Source organism: Crotalus tigris, unplaced genomic scaffold (assembly GCF_016545835.1).
Source record: "Crotalus tigris isolate CLP2741 ecotype Arizona unplaced genomic scaffold, ASM1654583v1 scf7180000020325.31573, whole genome shotgun sequence".
Classification (NCBI taxonomy): Eukaryota; Metazoa; Chordata; class Lepidosauria; order Squamata; family Viperidae; genus Crotalus; species Crotalus tigris.
Genome location: NW_024097965.1, coordinates 24509 through 31573, shown reverse-complemented (window position 1 = coordinate 31573; position 7065 = coordinate 24509). Strand labels below are relative to the sequence as shown.

General features: G+C 48.9%; 1 long non-coding RNA gene across 1 annotated transcript; it reads right to left on the bottom strand.

The window, feature by feature from the left end:
• Window positions 1-5535: 5535 nt before the first annotated feature.
• LOC120318621 lies at window positions 5536-5914 on the bottom strand. The gene is made up of 2 exons (XR_005559548.1): window positions 5881-5914; window positions 5536-5673 (listed from the first exon to the last, which is right to left on the bottom strand). It is a non-coding gene; the product is annotated as an uncharacterized LOC120318621 (long non-coding RNA).
• Window positions 5915-7065: the final 1151 nt, after the last annotated feature.

Here is a 7065-nt window from a genome sequence, read left to right as displayed (position 1 = left end):
TCCCCTTTACACCACTCCTTTAGCCACATATTGACTTGTGCTATGCGCTGGCCTTTTCCGTTTTGCTCCTTATACACTGGTAAGACCTCTGAGAAAGTAAGCCTACAGCCTATTCTGCTAAGTTCCTTCCCCAAGTTCTGGAAATCATTCTGCACAGAGAGTACATCTTTTTGGGATAGATCATTAGTGCCAAGATGTACAATAGCCTCCACATCCAAGTCCTTGCTGCCATTCTTGATTATTTTAAAAATACGCTTCTTGTCCCTACTGGCAGTAGCACCTGGAAGACACCTGACCTCTTTCAAAGCCTCTGTGTCCTTCCCTAAATTTACATCCCTTATAATTGAATCACCTACCAGAAGGTAGCTTCTCTTTTTGGGAGCCTTTCTATTCTTGCATGACTGATGTGCAATACCTGATTCACACTTTTCCCTGTCAGAATCTAGTTCTTCATCTCGGACCACAATCCCCTGCTTATTTGAGGTATCTTCACAAATACCTTTACCTGTCTCCTTAATGTCCCTATTAAGGTCAGCAAGGGCACTGTAACTGTTGTGCAGGGACACAGCGAAAGCTTTGTGTTTATGGTTCACAGCTCTCACCCTGCCAGATCCCACGGTTGTCCACACTGCCCTTTTCCTGCAGGATCTTTGTGGTAAAGGGGGCTGATAGCAGGGAGGCTTACTAGAGTAGAGGGGCTGAACTGGACACCTAATTTATGCCCGAAGAGCACGGATTACAGACCCTAGGTAAATGATCTGTCCTTGTAGGCTAGTGATTTGTTTACAGATAGGACAGTTTCCAAGTTTGAAAAGGGTACTGAGAAAGACAGCTGCAAAGCAAGTGTTGCACTGAACTAAGCCAGACATCTTAGATACAAGGGATGTCACACACACTTGCCCTGAATGTACTGCTACTGTTTGTGATTTTTAGTTATATAATTATATAATTCGCGCACCATTAGGCGCGCGGGCCGCTACTTTCCTGGTGGATTCTCCCAAAACTTACAGATTAAGCAGCAGCTGAGGCAATGCAGCACGTTCCAGCAGCCCGACCGGAATTGAAATGGGGTTTAAATAGAGTATAATACACTATAAGTATAATGTATTATACTCTATTTAAACCCCATTTCAATTCCGGTCAGGCTGCTGGAACGTATAGTGAAGGAAGACTCAAAAAATACTTTATTGTTCTGCATCATATCTTCCAAGCGTTACCCAGTTGCAACAGTTTGTACAACAATTCAAAACATAATACAGTCTTACAGATAAAATACATAAAAGCATAATCCAATATTTTAAGGATAAAAAGTCACACAAAAATTACAAAAGCAATGATAAAATACCATGGGTTAAATAGTTCACTAATTTAAAATGACATTTTTGACAAAAGGTGAGGTGTAAAAGGAACCATAGTTGTCATCAAAAGATTTTTCTCAGAAGAAAGAAAACACAACTTCAGTGTTCAAATACATAAATATCACAACAGGTATCTCTTGGTGAAGAGATGGTGATAAGAAAGAATACATAAAAACAGGTAAAAGATAAAACTTGTCTACCATAAGCATCACAACTACTTAACAACAGTAAATCAGGAGTAAAACTCAGTTGTATTACAAAAAATAAATGTCAAACAGAAATTTCAGGAACAAAAAGACAAATGTGTGTGACAAAAGAAATCAAAATTCTTGAGGTGACCGCCATACTGTGTGTCATGTTTAATATTTATCAGTCAAAACAAAACTCACACATTTTAAACAACAGCCGTGGATAAAATTATTCCAAATAGAAATCTTTTATCAATCACTGGCCACACCAGACATTAACAAGAGCGGTTGAGGTTTTCTGTCTGGTTCTAAGAACCATGGCTGTGGCTAAATTTATGCCAGGCAGAAAACTATAAAATCTATTATCAATCACCGGCACACCCAGCGTTAAAAAGGGCCATTGAGATGCTTTCTGGTTCTAAGAACGACCATCGTGCCTAAATTAAGCCAGGCAAGAAATCTACTCAGGGTTTCAATGGCCACATCTAGAATTTAAAAGGGTCACACAGATTTATTTTCCCAGTTCAAGGACATAATGTTTCACTCTAGCAAAAAACTAGTTATTAATTTGTAGAGATGGCAATACCTCGTATTAAAGTGTGTCACCAGGTTTACTTTTGGTTGCAAGAGATCTGGCTGCAGCTGACATTATTTCTCAGGGTATGAAGTTGGGAGGGAAGCGATTCAAAAGGATTCCCTTCCAGTTTGAGACTCAGCTAGGGCACCGGAGGAGGCTTGTAGTTGAGCGCTGTTGACTCCTCCAGTGTGACTCGCCCTGGCTGCTCACTCAGGTACTGAAAGGGTCTCCCTCCCAGGGTGGGTCTCACAGAGTGTGTGCTCAGAGGCTGGACGAGCCTGGGAGCGTCTGGCTGCCTATTCATTCAGTGTGAGTTTCACAGAATAGTAACTCAGGGGCAGGAAGACCCCTGTCAGGAGTGCCTTGGCATCACCTCTGAGTCAGGATGGCCTCAGCAGCAGTGCAGCCTTTTGCCCAAGAAATGCAGCCCATCAACTCACCCGTGCCCATTTACAGCCAGCTTTCCTCCTCCGCTGCCCTCCCGCAGCCATTCTCCACGGCCAGTGGGCCCTTGGCCCTCTGCCTGTCGCCCTTCGGCCCGGCCAATTCACCCAGATACCGTTTGTCCTGGGTCTTTGTCTGTACAGGACAAATAGCCCACAGCCAGCTGGGTGGCAGGCAGGAGCCATGGTGCTGCGGGGGCAGCGTGCAATGAGCAATCCAAGGGGCTGGGGAGGTCAGTTGTGATGCAAGATTTTTTAAAGTGCTGTGGCTGCTCTGCATGTTTTGGGGCCTTGCAGCTCTGACCCCAGAATCGGAAGGAGGGGGACTGGCAGCAGAAGTAGCAACCACCGGGGCCACTGGGGGGAGCAGTCAGACAAGAGTGTGTTGGGGAACGAGGGAGGGAGGGAGGGGCACCTCAAGGGGACTTCACAAAGAAAGCTTGACTCGCAACTCAAACGAAAGAGAGGAGGAGGAGAAAGGCCAGAGCAGCTTCTGCCACAGCCAGGGAGGCGGGTTAGGGGGGCACACAGGCAAACAGCAAGGCCAGCTTGGCTTCTACCCACCCTTCCCTCCCACGACGGGTCACAGTTCCAACCCCCAAGCCCATGCCATTTGCCCTCCCTTCCCTCCCACGACGGCGCACGCAGTCCCATCAGCCCCAGCCCTTGCCATTTGCCCTCCCTTCCCTCCCACGACGGCGCACGCAGTCCCATCAGCCCCAGCCCTTCCCATTTGCCCTCCCTTCCCTCCCACGACGGCGCACGCAGTCCCATCAGCCCCAGCCCTTCCCATTTGCCCTCCCTTCCCTCCCACGACGGCGCACGCAGTCCCATCAGCCCCAGCCCTTCCCATTTGCCCTCCCTTCCCTCCCACGACGGCGCACGCATTCCCATCAGCCCCAGCCCTTCCCATTTGCCCTCCCTTCCCTCCCACGACGGCGCACGCAGTCCCATCAGCCCCAGCCCTTCCCATTTGCCCTCCCTTCCCTCCCACGACGGCGCACGCAGTCCCATCAGCCCCAGCCCTTGCCATTTGCCCTCCCTTCCCTCCCACGACGGCGCACGCAGTCCCATCAGCCCCAGCCCTTGCCATTTGCCCTCCCTTCCCTCCCACGACGGCGCACGCAGTCCCATCAGCCCCCAGCCCTTCCCATTTGCCTTCCCTTCCCTCCCACGACGGCGCACGCAGTCCCATCAGCCCCCAGCCCTTCCCATTTGCCCTCCCTTCCCTCCCACGACGGCGCACGCAGTCCCATCAGCCCCAGCCCTTCCCATTGCCCTCCCTTCCCTCCCACGACGGCGCACGCAGTCCCATCAGCCCCAGCCCTTCCCATTTGCCCTCCCTTCCCTCCCACGACGGCGCACGCAGTCCCATCAGCCCCAGCCCTTGCCATTTGCCCTCCCTTCCCTCCCACGACGGCGCACGCAGTCCCATCATCCCCAGCCCTTGCCATTTGCCCTCCCTTCCCTCCCACGACGGCGCACGCAGTCCCATCATCCCCAGCCCTTGCCATTTGCCCTCCCTTCCCTCCCACGACGGCGCACACAGTCCCATCATCCCCAGTCCTTGCCAGTTGCCCTCCCTTCCCTCCCAAGGCGCAAGCAGTCCCATTAGCCCACGCTTCCCTCCCATGACGCTCCAGTTCCAGCAGCACACCAGCCCTGTTTGCCTGTGTGCCCCCCTAACCCGCCTCCCTGGCTGTGGCAGAAGCTGCTCCGGCCTTTCTCCTCCTCCTCTCTTTCGTTTGAGTTGCGAGTCAAGCTGTCTTTGTGAAGTCCCCTTGAGGTGCCCCTCCCTCCCTCCCTCGTTCCCCAACACACTCTTGTCTGACTGCTCCCCCCAGTGGCCCCGGTGGCTTGCTACTTCTGCTGCCAGTCCCCCTCCTTCCGATTCTGGGGTCAGAGCTGCAAGGCCCCAAAACATGCAGAGCAGAGCACTTTTTAAAAAAAATCTTGCATCACAGCTGCCCTCCCCAGCCCCTGGGGTTGTTCATCGCATGCTGCCCCCGCAGCACCATGGCTGGGGGCTATTTGTCCCATATAGCCAAAGGCCCGGGACAAAGGGTGTCTGGGTGAATTGTCCAGGCCGAAGGGCGACGGGCAGAGGACCAAGGGTCCACTGGCCGTGGAGAATGGCTGCGGGAGGGCAACGGAGGAGGAAAGCTGGCTGTAAATGGGCTGAGGCGAGTGGCAGGGGGCGAAGGAGGCGTGACCAAGGGTCCATGCCTAAACATGGGGGGCGGTGCAGATGGAATCAGGAATAGTGCATCTCTTTTGTCTCTCTGGTTTCATGGACTGCAATGATCATGATCATCATTGACCAGTGAGGGAAGCGATCCAAAAGGATTCCCTTCCAGTTTGAGACTCAGTTGGGGAGCCTCAGGGACCGGGAGAGACTTCCAGCCGAGGGCTGTTGACGCCTCCAGTGTGATTCGCCCTCGCTGCTCACTCGGGGACTGAAAGAGAGAGACTTCTGGTGTGAGTCTCAGAAAGTATCTGCTCATGGACTGAGTGAGTCTGGGAGCCGATAATTATCCACATCCATTCGGTGTGAGTGTCACACAAGCTCAGGGACTGAAAGACCTCTAAAAATGAGTCATCACTATTTACAGGATGGATTGGCATGTGGAATGCTTGTGTGGCCCTTCTCAAGTTCTAAGAAGTACAGCTGTGGCTAACATTACACTAGGCCAGAATAATCAGTGACCAAGCCTAGCAATAGAAAGGGCCATAGACATTTTCTTTTGGGTTTTAAGAACCATTGCCAGGCCTAACAGTAAGGAGGCAAGAAAAATATGGAATCTTATGTACATCATGGAACACACCTAGAATGGGCTAAAAATACAACAGGCAAGAAAACGAGAATCCCTATTATGTAGCAATGGTCACAGATAGGATTAAAATGTGTAGTGTGGTGTGATCATGAAAGTGGCTTACATTTTCAGCGATTGTTCTAAAGGTCAGTTTTGACATAATTGGTGAAATAGCATTCTTGGTGGAGATCATGTTCATTCTTGCGTTCCATTCCTTCTTCCTCCTTTTTCACCATCAACACTGCAGGCTGACAAGTGAGTCTTCTGTCTTCTAGGATGGTGTAGAGTACATGCCTTTGAGATAAAAAAAAAAAAATCAACATTACTTCAGCTGCCACTGAGGTTTTACACCTAAGAAGGCACAATACACTGTGGTTACTATTACCTCAGAGGCAGGTGTTACCCCTACTTACCTAGGAAGAATGGACCATCAATTTTTTGTTGGGGGGGGGGAACATTGACCTCCCTCCATATCATAAAACTTTGAAGAATACAACTTACCTCACAGCGTAGGAGGCGCCATCACAGCCAAAGGCTAATAGGGCTTGAACTGGAGACATTTTCTTGCTGTCTTGGTTCTTCTTTTTTCTTTCTTCGCCTTTGTTTCTTCCTCCGTGTCTCTTCTGAGGAACATTTGGCAACAGGCGTGCAAATGTTCCTCCCCTCGATCTCAGGGACTCTAAAGCTACAAAAGCTTTTATAGATCAACGGCCACACTTAGCATTAAAAAGGGCCGTTGAGGCTTTCTTTCTGGTTCTAAGAACCATCGCCATGGCCAGAATTATGCCAGGCAAGAAAGGTATAAAATCTATAATGGATCAACAGCCACACCTAGCATTAAAAAGGGCCATTGAGGTTTTCTTTTGGTTCTAAGAACCATCGCCATGGCTAGAATTATGCCAGGCAAGAAAGGTATAAAATCTATTATCCATCAATGGCCACACTTAGAATTAAAAAGGTCCATTGAAACTTTTTTTCTGATTCTAAGATCGATCGCCATGGCTAAAATTACGCCAGGCAGAAAACTATAAAATCTATGATTAATCACTGGCCACGTTGGTCATTTAAATGGGCCACTGAGAGGTTTTCTTTCTGGTTCTAAGAACCATAGCCATGGCTAAATTTACACTAGGCAGAAAACTATAAAATCTATTATCAATCAATGGCCACACCTAGAATTAAAAGGTCCATTGAAACTTTCTTTCTGGTTCTAAGAACCGTTGCCAGGGCTTAATTTATGCCAGGCAAGAAAGATATAAAATCAACTATCTACAAGATCGTATTCATTCTTGATTTCCATTCCTTCTTCTTGTACTTTTACCATCAAAGCTGAGTCTTCTGTCTTCTAAGATGCTGTAGTACATGCCTTTGAAATAAAAAAAAAATCAACGTTACTTCAGCTGCCACTGAGGTTTTACACCTAAGAAGGCACAATACACTGTGGTTACTATTACCTCAGATGCAGGTGTTACCCCTACTTACCTAGGAAGAATGGACCATCAATTTTTTTTGCTGGGGGGGGGGACCATTGACCTCCCTCCATATCATAAAACTTTGAAGAATACAACTTACCTCACAGCGTAGGAGGCGCCATCACAGCCAAAGGCTAATAGGGCTTGAACTGGAGACATTTTCTTGCTGTCTTGGTTCTTCTTTTTTCTTTCTTCGCCTTTGTTTCTTCCTCCG